This window comes from Saccopteryx leptura, chromosome 6 (genome assembly GCF_036850995.1).
Source record: "Saccopteryx leptura isolate mSacLep1 chromosome 6, mSacLep1_pri_phased_curated, whole genome shotgun sequence".
Lineage (NCBI taxonomy): Eukaryota > Metazoa > Chordata > Mammalia > Chiroptera > Emballonuridae > Saccopteryx > Saccopteryx leptura.
In genome coordinates this window covers 47296658-47311838 of record NC_089508.1, presented here as the reverse complement: position 1 = coordinate 47311838, position 15181 = coordinate 47296658, and the positions used below count along the sequence as shown (strand labels likewise).

Below are 15181 nucleotides of genomic sequence, written 5' to 3'. Positions count from 1 at the left end.
GAAGTTTTAGGTTTATCTTTAGTGATCTAAAATTTCATAATGGCATGCTCTTCATCTTTCTTCAACCATTTTGCTGGGTACTCAGTGGAATCTTTACATCTAAAACCTTTTATCCTTTCATTCTAGAAAATAGGCTTGTATTCTTTCTCTGTTCTTGCTTTGCCTCAGTGTCTATTAAACTGATGTTGGATCTCCAACATTGATCTTCAGTTTTGTTTTGTGGGGTTTTTTTCTCTCTTTTTGTCTATCAGTCTTTTTGCTACACTTTTGATTTAAAGTTGCTGGTATACTCAACTGTAAGTTCCAATCCTTTACATTTTTATTTGCTATCTCATTTTTAATTTCTAACAAGCTCTTTACTTGCTGTTTTTGAATAGTCCCTCTTTATGTAGCACCTCAGTTATTTTAGTACAGACGTTGCATCTTCTCTAATCGGAAGTGTGCTGCTGCTGCATTGGCTCGGCCTCCTTCAGGGGGTTTCTGCTTGATGATTCTGTTTTCTGTCTGAAGTGCTGGAGGATTTCCTCAAATACATGGGTGTCTCATGGATGTCCATTTACATTTAAGAGTGCGACACTAAAAATAAAGCAATTGGAAGCTTTGTGTATACAAGCAGGGCTTGTCTGCTAGGGAGGGGCTGCTTCCCGGAAAGGTGACCTGGGGACACCGCTTTCACTTCAGAGAATCACCACGTGTCTGAGTTTATAGGTCTTTTCTCCTGAGTCTGTGCTAGAATGAGATTCTGGGCTGTGTTTTAGAAATGAATATTTTATAAACACCACTTTATTTTTCACTTATACAACCACAAGGAGGAAATGTCTAAGGAATTCACATGGCTTGTATACTGGCAGAGTTAAGGGTAACAAGACAAATGTGGTGATAATTGGTGGTTCAGTTATAAGAAAAATCAGTTTCCTATGATAAATAACATTTATAAGTTAAGTGAGCAAACAATTCTCTCTAGCAAATAGAATCTTCTACAGTATACATAGTATCATGATTAACAATGACAACTATTGTAGTTGGAAGTTAAATATTATGGAGATGCTCTACCCTTTGTAAGCAAATGAATAAGAGGAAGTATATATTAAAGAGTCAAAGCAAATGTAAACTAAAAAATAAACTTATAGAGCTTAGCTCGTTTGGATTGAAATTTTTATCCAGCCTGACCTGTGGTGGTGCAGTGGCTAAAGCGTCAACCTGGAATGCTGAGCTCTCCAGTTCAAAACCCCAGGCTTGCCTGGTCAAGGCACATAAGGGAGTTGATGCTTCCTGTTCCTCCCCCCTTCTATCTCTGTTTCTCTATCCCCCTCTCTCTAAAATGAATAAATAAAATCTTTAAAAATTTTTTCATCCTCTGTGCTCTTGATACAATTAAATATAAAAATTCCTTAATTATTCATATCTCATTAAAATGATGCCAATGACTCTAAATTTGGATTATTTGTTTCAACCAGATTCTTCTTTCTCCATGTTTCTTACTACTTATATTTACACCTTGTAACCTAGTTTTCTACTTTCATTTTAATCAGGGCTAAACTGAAATATTTTCAAGTTAATATATTTTTCACAAGACAGTCTTTTTCTCCAGAAAGACTTCTAACCTCCTGTCTGGTGAGGGTGGGGGTCTGGGTAATAAATTTATTATAGGTAATAAATCTGACATCCCACTTCTGCAGAGCCAAGAGTAGAAAGGGAATAAAAAGAGCTCTCACCATTCAATATGTAATATTTCCCTCATCCCCCTGATTTCACTTGCTTTTGATTTTTTTTTTTAAATGTCATCCTAATGGAGTTTTGGGAGAGCGCAGAAATAAGTCTGTGTTCAGTCTGACATATTTAATTGGTAATCCTAATAAAAAGTTTTTGAAATAGAAAGTGGTTTTTTGTTTGTTTTTTTATAAATAATTTTTTATTAATTTTAATGGGGTGACATCAATAAATCAGGGTACATATATTTAAAGAAAACATGTCCAGGTTATCTTGTCAATCAATTATGTTGCATACCCATCACCCAAAGTCAGATTGTCCTCTGTCACCTTCTATCTAGTTTTCTTTGTGCCCCTTCCCCTCTCCCTCCTTTCCCCCCCCCCCCCAACCACCACACTCTTGTCCATGTCTCTTAGTCTCGTTTTTATGTCCTACCAAGGTATGGAATCATGCAGTTCTTGTTTTTTTCTGATTTACTTATTTCACTCCGTATAATGTTATCAAGATCCCACCATTTTGTTGTAAAAGATCCAATGTCATCATTTCTTATGGGTGAGTAGTACACCATAGTGTATATGTGCCACATCTTCTTTATTCAGTCTTCTGTTTTTTTCTTACAGTGCCTTTAAGCAAACTCTTGGCCAATACAGCAAGAATCCATAAAAGAGTAGTGTAACATCTCTACCCCACAAATTAACTGGCCATCCAGGGAGCACATAGGCTGAAAAAATCCAGAATGACCTTCTTAATCTTCCCAATGTAAAAAACTAGAACTTTATTGAGGGGATTTACTCTTCCCTATACCTTGTAATTCTGTGGCTGCTGCATGAGTGGGCCAGGAGGGAGGCCAATGTAGCTTACAATAACAGATACATCAGCTCCAGTATCTAAAAGTCCTTTAAATTTATGCCCATGTATTGTTAGTTCCATTTCAGGGCATTCCTGACCTATTTTTTTAAATCCAGTTGGCAAAATCAGAGGAGCCAAATCACCAATTTTCTTGGGGCCCCTTTTGCAGGATGTGGCCTGAGAAGCAGAATTAGCATCCTTATACTATTCTTCTAACTGCCTGAATTAGCCGTGAGACAAATTCTTTTGTTTTTTATTAATTTTAATGGGGTGACATTGATAAATCAGGGTACATATGTTGAGAGAAAACATCTCTAGGTTATTTTGACATTTGATTATGCTGCATTCCCATCACCCAAAGTCCAATTGTCTTCCGTCACCTTCTAACTGGTTTTCTTTGTGCCCCTCCCCTCCCCCAACTCCCTCCTTCTCCTCCTCCCCACCCTGTAACCCCACACTCTTGTCCATGTCTCTGAGTCTCATTTTTATGTCCCCCCTATGTATGGAATCATATAGTTCTTAGTTTTTTCTGATTTACTTATTTCGCTCAGTATAATGTTATCAAGGTCCATCCATGTTGTTGTAAATGATCTGATGTCATCATTTCTTATGGCTGAGTAGTATTCCATAGTATATATGTACCAAAGCTTTTTAATCCACTTGTCCACTGACGGACACTTGGGCTGTTTTCAGATCCTCACCACCGTGAAGAATGCTGCCACAAACATGGGGGTGTACCTCTTCTTTTCAAACAGTGCTATGGTGTTCTTGGGGTATATTCCTAACAGTGGTATAGCTGGGTCAAAAGGCAGTTCTATTTTTAATTTTTTGAGGGATCTCCATACTGTTTTCCACAGTGGCTGCACCAGTCTGCATTCCCACCAGCAGTGCAGGAGGGTTCCCTTTTCTCCACATCCTCGCCAGCATTTATTCTGTGTTGTTTTGTTGATGAGTGCCATTCTGACTGGTGTGAAGTGATATCTCGTTGTGGTTTTAATTTGCATTTCTCTAATGATTAGTGATGTTGAGCATTTTTTCATATGCCTATTGGCCATCTGTATGTCCTCTTTGGAGAAGTGTCTATTCATTTCTCTTGCCCATTTTTGGATTGGATTGTTTGTCTTCCTGGTATTAAGTTTTACAAGTTCTTCATAAATTTTGGTTATTAACCCCTTATCAGATGCATTGTCAAATATGTTCTCCCATTGTATAGTTTGTCTTTTTATTCTGTTCTTATTGTCTTTAGCTGTGCAGAAGCTTTCTAGTTTGATAAAGTCCCATTTGCTTAGCCTGTCTTTTATTTCACTTGCCTGTGGAGACAAATCGGCAAATATATTGCTGTGAGAGATGTCAGAGAGCTTACTGCTTATGTTTTCTTCTAAAATGTTTATGGTTTTACGGCTTACATTTAAGTCTTTTATCCATTTTGAGTTTATTTTTGTGAATGGTGTAAGTTGGTGGTCTAGTTTCACTTTTTTGCAGGTAGCTGTCCAATTTTCTCAACACCATTTGTTGAAGAGGCTGTCTTTACTCCAATGTAGAAAGCAGTTTTCTAATTATTCATAGAAATTTAAAAAATAGACGCTCAACCATTCATGTGGTCAAGAAAACTGAAGCACCACAACTTGATCGTGTAAACTTAGATCCCATGTACAACTCAGTCACATTGTTCTCAGGTCCTACAAGTTTGGCCCATTAATGTTCTCATTCAAACATCAATTCCAGACCCATTAGCCCATAAGCTGCACCTACTGGTTTTTCTTTAGCCAGTACTCACTAGACAGTGCCTTTCAGTGACTCAGATTCTTCTTCTAGAGTGTAGGAAGCATTCTCAGTTACCTACCCACACCTATTCCCTCTTCATTCTAGGTAACAGAATCTCAATTTTGTTTGAGAGCTATCTTACATAGTTTACTATTGCTACTGTAACAAATTACCATGCACATAGTAACACAAAGTGATTATCTTCCAGTTCTAGAGGTCAGAAGTCTAAAATGAGTCACCAGGGCTGCATTCCTGCTGGAGGATCTAGGGGAGAATCTGTTTCCTTGTATTCTCCAGCTTCCAGAAGCTGCCTGTATTTTTCAGTTTGTGGCGCTGGATCACACCAACGTCCGCTTCCACCATCTTCTTCTCTGACTTCAATCCACCTGTCTCCCTCTTATAAAGACCCTGTGGTTACACTGGATACACAGGATAATTTCAGATAATTTCCTCATCTCAATATCTTTAACATAATAATATTTACAAAATCCCTTTTCCATGTAAAGTAACATATTCACAGGTTCCAGGGAGTAAATAATAGACATACTTGGGTAGGGGGGATTATTCTTCTACTGCAGGAGGCAATGAACCCAGAGGATAAAGCATATTTAGTTCAAAAAGAGAGAGTTCCACTTTTCTGGTCACCCCTCTCTTATCTTTTTAATGTTACTATGTGAGGACTAATATTTAAAGCTATTTCAACTGTGTTGTGACCTTAAAGAAAAGGCTAAGGCAATTATAGAGATGATGACTTAACAGCCTGACACTGTTGGGCCACCAATCTAACTCTTGAGTCACTAACCCTTAGAATTCTTCTTAAACTGAATAATTGATGTTTTTAGTTTAAGCAACTGTTAGGATATTTTATTACTTTCAGCTAAAGGTATTCTCATTAATACATACTTTAATTTTTTTATTTATTGGTTGATTTTTAGAGAGAAAAGAAGGGAGATAGAAACATTGATTTGTTGTTCCACTTATTTGTGCATTCTTTGATTGATTCTTTTTTTTTTTTTTTTTTGACAGAGACAGAGAGATAGTCAGTGTGAGGGACAGATAGGGACAGACAGACATGAAGGGAGAGAAATAAGAAGCATCAATTTTTCATTGAGGCATATTAGTACATTAGTTGTTCATTGATGCTTTCTCATATGTGCCTTGATCAGGGGGCTACAGTAAAGCAAGTGACCCCTTGCTCAAGCCAGCAAACGGGCTCAAACCAGCAACCTTGGACTCAAGCCAGTGACCTTGAGGCTCAAGCTAGCAACCATGGGGTCATGTCTATGATCCCATACTCAAGCCAGTGATCCCTCATTCAAGCCGGCAACCTCAGGGTTTCGAACCTGGGTCCTCCGTGTCCCAGTCCGCCACTCTATCCACTACGCTACCGCCTGGTCAGGCCTTTGGTTGATTCTTATACTTGCCCTGATGGGCATCAAACCCACAACCTTGGCAAATGGGGACAATGCTCTGAACAACTGAGTTACCCAGCCAGAACGATTTATACTTCTAAATAATAAACTCTCAGTTGAATATCACTTGGATTCTGTTACCTGTCTGCAAGAATCCTGGCTCTTATGCATCTCCAGGCATACAGAAAAACATCAACAGGAAGATGGACATATTATTGATCTAATCTCAGAGGAATCATATTTGAGCTTCCAGACTCATGTAATAACAAGCTATCTTTTTTTAAAATCTTGTTTCATATTCTTCCCACTGAATTACACACAGATGGTTTCTATGTCTGGTCTCAATTACACAACCTATTGGATGGTAAATTAAACAAGATAAGGCCTGGAAAGTACCTAGAATGAAGCTATATATAGTAGGTGGTCAAGTCAATAAGTTGTAGCTATTATTATCATCTATTCTCTGTGCTTCATAGATAATATTTTATTTGGGCAGACAAAGTCTTCTGATTAATGTCACCAAAGCCCCACCTTGAGACAAGCTGGACTGAGAAGATGCCTTCTCCATATTCTAATCTTCTCTTGTAGGATTAATAATCATACCCAATATTGAGGGAGTTAATTTCTGGTGAAACTCATTTATTTTTCAATTAGGACTCTATGTTGTAAATTAATAATAAATATTTTAGTTAACACTAATGAAAGATGGATATTTTCCATAATGTTGAAGCCAGGTATCTTTCTTTGATCCTCAAATAGATCTGCGTATCTGTTTATACCCTTAGCTGAACTGTCCCTAGCCTAAGAGGTAATAAGGAGGCTCTCAACTCCATAAAAATCTATGTTATCTAGTAAGCTAATGCTCCTCTAAAAATAAGCCCTGAGGAGAACTTTCCCAGTCTTTCATACTTATAGACTATTCACAGACTGGAATCAATACGTCTGTCCCTTCTTAAGCAAACATGGGCCTTGTCCTTATTATTCTAAGTTGACTTAAGACGGGTAAGAAGAATTCATCATCCCACAATAAAACCTAGCAAGGGTGTAAAACAGCACCCAGAGAAAATGCTGCTCTGAGCCATGCACAGAAGTCTAATTGGGTTCTGTTTACAGAACAACATAGAAACATGGCCATTGTTCCATGAGCAGTGACAAGAGAAGGGACATTGGCCCACTTTAGAGAGCTATACCCGAGTCGGTTATACCAAAATACTGAATAGTTCCCCTGGGTGCTTTGTCAGAGCCTACAGTGTAGCTCATAACTATAAATAATACATTTTTAATGGATTGCTTAACACTTACAGCAGCGATTTTCAACCAGTGTGCTGTGGCAGGCACACAGGTGTGTTGCAAGAATTTTTAAAACATGCAATACCTTGGCCCTGGCCGGTTGGCTCAGTGGTAGAGCATTGGCTTGGTGTGCAGGAGTCCCGGGTTCGATTCCCAGCCAGGGCACACAGGAGAAGTGCCCATCTGCTTCCCCACCCCTCCCCCTCTCTTTTCTCTCTGTCTCTCTCTTCCCCTCCCACAGCCGAAGCTCCATTGGAGCAAAGTTGGCCCGGGCACTGAGGATGGCTCCATAGCCTCTGTCTCAGGCACTAGAATGGCTCTGGTCACAACAGAGCAACGCCCCAGATAGGCAGAGCATCGCCCCCTGGTGGGCATGCCGGGTGGATCCCAGTCGGGTGCATGCAGAGTCTGTCTGACTGACTCCCCACTTTCAACTTGAAAAAAATAAATAAATAAATAAATAAATAAATAAATAAATAAATAAATAAAACTTATGTCTTTGTCAGATTGGCAAAATATATATTTTTTTGTTGGGCCGCAGAATTTTAGTCATTAATTTATGTGTGCCATGACATAAAAAAGGTTGGAAATAGCTGACTTAGAGGAACCAAGAGGTTGCACTTTAGTGATAGCCTGAAGTAGACTCTGAGACCTAAAGCCTGTTTTTGAAGCAAATACCTTATTACTATACTATTTTAAGCTAATTTATTCATCAAGTTCTCTCATTAATGTTTATCTTCTTTGCTAACTTATCCTCAATCCTTTCATTTCTATTACATTGCATTATCCCTTAAGAAGAAGGACTCTGCTTAACTTCCTACATGTGTTTTAAGTTTTTTTCATTTTCTGAAAATTGAGTTTGTGTGGCTACTGGAAAAATGGACATCACCATTCATTTGTTGGTTGTATATTTCACACAGCACAAACAAATCATGTCACTTAACTTTTCTATTGAATCGTCCACTCAAGGAACCACATGGCAAAACCTTTTCCTCGATGCATCCAATTGAACTCGAATTCAATCCACACAATACTAGGCATTTGAAATTCAAAGCACTTACCCACCTCTCCACACTCTCAGAGAAGCATGAGCCCAACAGATAAGCTACTCGAAGAGCATCACTTAACTGAAACCAGAAGAGAATCTTTCCCCATCCATTTCTGAGAGTGCAGCTCACAAAGAATTGGGCAAGATGGCGTTGCACTTCCCAGGCCGTTCAAAACAACTGAGATGTTGTCAGATCCGGAATGGTAGGTGGCCAGTCCCTACTTGGCCGCACCCCACCCCAATTGCGGTCATCACAGATTACGTGCTCGGATTCCTGGTCCTGGTCCAGGAGCCCTGGGAACAGCTGTAGAGGCCCCGTGTCATGGCTGGGAACAATGAGCTGTCACACTGCCATTCGAATATTAATGGTCTGATATTTTTGCCACATTTTTAGTCCTCTATGCAAACCCCAGCCCCTTTCTGGCTGTGTCCTGGTAACCAAGATGAGTATTTGCAGTGCTGGGACTGCAGCAGGGTGTGAAAAACTCAACTTTTCTTCTATTGCTGTGTTACAAATCTCCAGGCTCAGCCTCAGGGGGAATTCAAATTATTTTTCTCACCCCGTCAGGGAATTTAGGTCTCATGGGCTTCCAGGAAACCAGCAGAGTTTAGGTGTGGAAAACTCCTCCAAATCCATGTTTTCTGAGGTCTAGGCATTAAGTATTCCTTTTGCTCCCCTTTCCGTCTCTGCTCCATGAAGTTAGGCACGGCTAAGTGACTTGCTCTGGCCAAAGCAATGTGAGCAGGATGGAGTGTCACTTCTAGGGGGAAGCACTTAATTGCAGGGATTCCACCTCCAGTCTGTTCCTTTCCGCCCCTGTCACCAGGGTGGCACATGTGGAAAGGAGGCCTCCCTCAGCCTCAGCCCCTGTCCCTAAGTGACTGTGACAAGCAGAGTCCTTGAGCCTAATCAGGTCAGCCATGAGGGACTAGGGAGAAATAAACTTTTGTTATTTTAAGTCACTGAGATTTTTAAAAATTCCGTCACAATCTAGTTCATTCTAGTAAAGGGACATCAAGAACTAATGTCGGGTGGGGGGAGGCCAATGAGAAGAGCGTTTGTGGGTGAGGACTAAAGGGAGAGGTACTGGGCCTGTGGAGAGGCTGCTGGGCAGCTAAGGAGTGGGCCCTGGGTCTCTGGTCCCGGAATGGCGGAATGGGCGCTTGGGCTCTGTCCCTTTGAGTGGCCATCTAGACAGTTAGTAGCCAGAAAGTGCTGGGGCCAAGAAGAGGACACTTTATAAGGAAACTGTCCACATACCCAGGAGCTGAGTAGAACCAGAGCATGGACCGAGTCCAGAGGGCATGTGCCAAGGGAGCTCCAGGGTCTGGGCAGTGTCGTTGCTGACAACTCCAGGTGCTGTGGGACATTCTCAGGAAGTTGAATTCAGGGTCTGAATTACTCTGAGTCTCTAAGAACCAGACACTAAAATGAGATTAAGGCCTGACCAGGCAGTGGTGCAGTAGATAGAGTGTCAACTTGGGATGCTGAGGACCCAGGTTTGAAACCCTGGGGTCACCTGTTTGAACGTGGGCTCACTAGTTTGAGCATGGGGTTGCCAGCCTGAGATGGGATCACAGACATGACCCCATGGTCGCTGGCTTGAACCCAAAGGTTGTTGGCTTAAAGCCCAAGGTTGCTGACTTGAGCAAAGGGTTACTGGCTTCACTGGAGTCTCCGGGTCAAGGCACATATGAGAAGCAATCGATGAACAACTAAGGTATTACAACTATGAGTTGATGTTTCCCATCTCTCTTCTTTCCTGTCTGTCTGTCCCTGTCTGTCTACCTGTCTGTCTCTCAAAAAAAATGAGATTAAGACAGGCAAGCTTGATCAGGTGGTGGCGCAGTGGATAGAGCATTGGACTGGGACACAGAGGACCCAAGTTCAAAACCCTGAGGTTACCAGCTTGAGCCCAGGCTTATCCTGCTTGAGCGCGGGCTCACCAGATTGAGTGCAGGGCTGCTGTCTTGAGCATTGGATCATAGACATGACCCTCCATGGTCGCTGGCTTGAGCCCAAAAGTCACTGGCTTGAGCAAGGGGTCACTCGCTCTGCTGTAGCCCCCTGGTCAAAGCACATATGAGAAAGCAATCAGTGAACAACTAAGGTGCTGCAATGAAGAATTGATGCTTCTCATCTCTCTCTTTTCCTGTCTGTCTGTCTCTATCTGTTCTTCTCTCTGTCTCTGTCACAAAAAGAAAAAAAAAAGAAAAAAAGACAGGCAAGAGGTTTGTCTTAAGAGATGAAGACAGAGGACACCAGGGGAGAAAATGAGGAGGGAGTTAGAGAAGGCAGGGGAACCATCAGACAGCAATGAGTCTGACTTCTCTGAAGAAAAGAGAAAGGGGGAGAGAGGGAGGCCTGAAACTGCCACACTTAGCCATTGGCAGGAAGCAGTCCCTGGCAAGCATGGCCTGATGCTGACACTGTGCTGACCTTCAGAGCCCGGCAGCGGGACTCTCAGTAAATTCTACTCCCACCGGAAATGTGGAAAGAGAATTTTCACATTCACCACACAGCTGCCATGTCATCTTTACTATGGTTATAAAAGGCTCACGGGGAAGAAGATCAACAGTTACACATTACATGTACAATATTATTTCTTGGTGGTAACCGTAATGTCTTACATTTGTTTCATTGTTTACAGCTTACCAAGTGCTTTTAAAAATCTCCTCTTGGCCCTGACAGGTTGGCTTAGTGGTAGAGTATCAGCCTGGCATGTGGATGTCCTGGGTTCAATTTCCCAGTCAGGGAACACAGGAGAAGCGCCCATCTGCTTCTCTACCCAACCCCCTCTCCCTTCTCTCTCTGTCTTTCTTCCCTTCCTGCAGCCATGGCTCAATTGGAGTGAGTTGGCCCCAGGCACTGAGGATGGCTCCATGGCCTCTGCCTCAGGTGCTAAGAAGAGCTCGGTTGCTGAGCAACAGAGCAATGACCCAGATGGGCAGAGCATCCCCCGTTAGTGGAACTGTGGGTGGTACCTGGTCGAGGAGCATGTGGAAGTCTGTCTCTGCCTCCCCATCTCTCACTGAATTAAAAACAAAACAAAACAAAACAAAAAACAACTCTCATTTTAAATAGTCAGGGTGACCTTATCCCACTGTAAGAATAGGACGCCTGGAGCTCACAAGGACATGCAGCCATGCAGAGGAGAGCTGGCCCTAGCTTTGAACCCTCTCACTCTTTGACCAGGGTTTAGCCCACTATACAACAAAAGCTCCCACTGAAACCCACTGCCCAGAAGTGTTTATGATGTCCTTAAGTAAGAATTAATCTTGGCCCTGGCTGATTGGCTCAGTGGTAGAGTGTGTGGATGTCCAGGGTTTGAATCCCAGGCAGGGCACTCAGGAGAAGTGCCCATCTGCTGCTCCACCTTTCCCCCCATTCTTCCTTCTCTCTATCTCTCTCTTTCCCTCCCACAGCCAAGGCTCTACGGGAGCAAGTTGGCCCCAGGAGCTGAGGATGGCACCATGGCCTCTGCCTCAGGTGCTAAAATGGCTCTGGTTGCAAAGGAGCAATGCCTCAGATGAACAGAGCATCGCCCCCTAGTGGACTTGCCAGGTGGATCCCAGTCGGTCTCTCTGCCTCCCTGCTTCTCACTTAAGAAACACATACACACACACAGAATTAATCTTAGGTCACTTGTTTAAAGACTGTTCCAGAAGAAATTTCACTCCAAAGGAGGCTCGTCCTGTGTTTATCCTTTCACCAGAGGTGGCATTCACAGGATAGGAACAGATTTGTCTCTAGCAGAGAAACCCAAAGACTTGGGTCACAAAATGTCCTGTTCACCAGGAAATGACTTTAGGAGGTGTCCACAGGCTGCAGAATCCAGTTGCCAGAGCAGCCCGGTGTGGCATCAGGACCAGGGAGGAGAGGCCTGGGATGAGATGTCTCCATGTAGGTGGAGAGGAAAAGGTCTGACTTGGTGATGCAGATACCGTGGAGAAAGTCCTTCAATGTGGTGTGCCTTCCTCAACCTTCCTTGTTTGTGTGGGGCAAGATTAGCATATACTTTTCTTTCTTTTTTCTTTTTCTTTTTTTTTTGAGAAAGAGAAAGACAGGAACATTGAGCTCCTTCTGTATGTGGCTTGACCAGGGTATCAAACCAGCAACCTTTGCACTTTGGAGCAATGCTCTGACCAACGGAGCTATCTGGCCAGGGCTTAATGTGTATTGATTTTTAGAAAGACAGAGAGAGGAAGGGAGACACGGAAGGGGGAAGGGAAGAATTCACATGTTGTTCGACTCAGTCGTGAATTCTTTGGTTGCTTCCCGTGTGTGCCTGGACCGGGGATCCATCCTGCAACCTTGTTGTTTCTGGAAAATGCTCTTAACCAACTGAGCTAATTAGCCAGGAACTACTTTTAACGTCAATGAAGATTTTCTTTTTCCCAAAAAGAAAGAACCCAAACTGGTGAAGCAGGAATTACCCAAACAGCAGAAAACACCCAGACCACAGTTTCATTCCCAGAACTGGCACCGCTCAGTAAGGAGGGAGAAGGGGCAGACTCTGTGCAAAGTTTCAGGATTTCACCTAAAATCAAAAAGACCGGGTAAAGCCTGTCCAATACTGTAGCTGTGGCACGTACGATGAAAACAAACACGAAAGCTTCAAGTTCTAAGAAGAAAAGATGACATGTCCATTTTAGGATCATTGATTGTATGGAAACCACTGAAAGTACTAATATTTTCATTGGGCATCAGAAAAACACTCAGGGTCAAAGTCCTTCTTAACCACAAAATCATCTCCCAGGGGAATGTAATGGGAAACGTTTCCACTTCCATGTGCCTTTCTCCAAGCAACTTCCTCTAGAGTGGGATAGAATCGAATCCACATTAGACCTCGTTGGGCTTGCTTCCAGTAGGAGGAAATGCTCTGGGTGGATCAGTACCCCATTAACAGCAGCACTGGAGCTGACTTTTATTTCATGCTTAAGAATTGTCATTTGGAGATGGGAAATTGCTTTGCTTTCTTTTTGTATTTTTTTTTTTTTTTTGTATTTTTCTGAAGCTGGAAATGGGAAGAGACAGTCAGACAGACTCCCGCATGCGCCCGACCAGGATCCACCTGGCACACCCGCCAGGGGCCACGCTCTGCCCACCAGGGGGCGATGCTCTGCCCCTCCGGGGCGTCGCTCTGCCGTGACCAGAGCCACTCTAGCGCCTGGGGCAGAGGCCAAGGAGCCATCCCCAGCGCCTGGGCCATCCTTGCTCCAATGGAGCCTTGGCTGCGGGAGGGGAAGAGAGAGACAGAGAGGAAGGGGGGGGGGTGGAGAAGCAAATGGGCGCTTCTCCTACGTGCCATGGCCGGGAATCGAACCCGGGTCCCCCGCACGCCAGGCCGACGCTCTACCGCTGAGCCAACTGGCCAGGGCCGCTTTGCTTTCTTGGGGGAAGCAACCGCCCCCAAACAGCCAGGAAGGAAATAGCAGGGTGGGGAGTCTAAAAAGGGGGTCTCTGAGTTCCAGTCCTAATGCCGTCATCAACTAGGTCTTATTGGGCAGGTCACCTAACTACTCACAACCTGTTCGCTTATTTCTAAAATGAGTTGATTGTTAACGGTCCAAAGCCTTTTTGCTCCTCCAGTTGACATGGCGAGCTTTGGGATAGGTGCCTGTGACCTTCCCCAAACCAACTGAATCAGAACCTCTGGGAATCCAGGAGGTTTTAAAGCTCCCCCTGGGATTCAGATGCAGTCAGTCACTCCGTGGACTAATATTTTAGGAGCAACTAAATGTTCAAGATCCATTCCAGTTCTAAAATTGCATGATGGTCAGGAGGTAGGAAGAGGAGGTTAGGGCAAGGTTGTTCTGTGTTGCGGAGTACCAGCATCTGTGTGACCTGGGAGTTAGTCAGAAAATGCAGAATCTCGGATCCTATCCAGAGACCTACTGAATTAGAGTCTATATTTCAACAGGATCCCCAGTGGTTCATAAATACATGAAAATTAGTAGGCTTGCTCTATTCCACAGAACCAGGAGTGAACCTGCCTACCTATATGCCAGTTGGTCATTTTCTTACCCAGTCTCTGTGGCTTGACCAACCAAGGTGCACACCACAAGGAAAACAGTCAGCTTCAAATTATACCTCTGGCCCTGGCCGGTTGGCTCAGCGGTAGAGCGTCGGCCTAGCATGCGGAGTACCCGGGTTCGATTCCCGGCCAGGGCACACAGGAGAAGCGCCCATTTGCTTCTCCACCCCTCCGCCGCGCTTTCCCTCTCTGTCTCTCTCTTCCCCTCCCGCAGCCAAGGCTCCATTGGAGCAAAGATGGCCCAGGCGCTGGGGATGGCTCCTTGGCCTCTGCCCCAGGCGCTAGAGTGGCTCTGGTCGCAACATGGCGAAGCCCAGGATGGGCAGAGCATCGCCCCCTGGTGGGCAGAGCGTCGCCCCTGGTGGGCGTGCCGGGTGGATCCCGGTAGGGCGCATGCGGGAGTCTGTCTGACTGTCTCTCCCTGTTTCCAGCTTCAGAAAAATGAAAAAAAAAAAAAAACAAAAAAACAAATTATACCTCTGACTGGCTGCCATTCTCCTCAAAGAATCAGAATTTGGAGTCCTGGCCAGTTTGCTCAGTGGATAGAGCATTGACCTGGTGTGCAGACATCCTGGGTTCAATCCCTGGTAAGGACACAAATAAGAAGACACCATCTGCTTCTCTCCCCCTCCCTCTCTCCCTTCTCTCTCTCTTCTCCTCCTACAGCCAGTGGCTTGATTGGTTCAAGCATCAGCCCCAAGCGCTGAGGATAGTGTGGTTGGTCCAAGTGTCAGCCTCAGGCACTGAGGATAGCACGGTTGATTCAAGAATCAGCCCCAGATGGGGTTGCTGAGTGGATGGGGCACATGAGAGAGTCTGTCTCTCTATCTCCCCTCCTCTCACTTAAAAAAAAAAAATGGGAATTTGGGATTTTGCTACCTCTCTGTAAGTCTCCTTTCAAACTGGTCTTAAGTGCCTGTGAAGACAAAATGCTGAAGGGATAGAGAGCTAGGCTGTGTGGGGTGTGTGTGTGGGGTGTGTGTGTGTGTGTGTGTGTGTGTGTGTATGAACATGTATGTGGCATTATTCTTCCACTTACTAATTGGGCAATATTTTCCAGATGAATTTCC

The 15181-nt window shown here is 43.8% G+C and overlaps 1 pseudogene; it reads right to left on the bottom strand.

The window, feature by feature from the left end:
* The window catches only part of LOC136377060 (large ribosomal subunit protein uL4 pseudogene), a 76809-nt pseudogene that overhangs the window by 27313 nt on the left and 34315 nt on the right, over positions 1 to 15181 (bottom strand).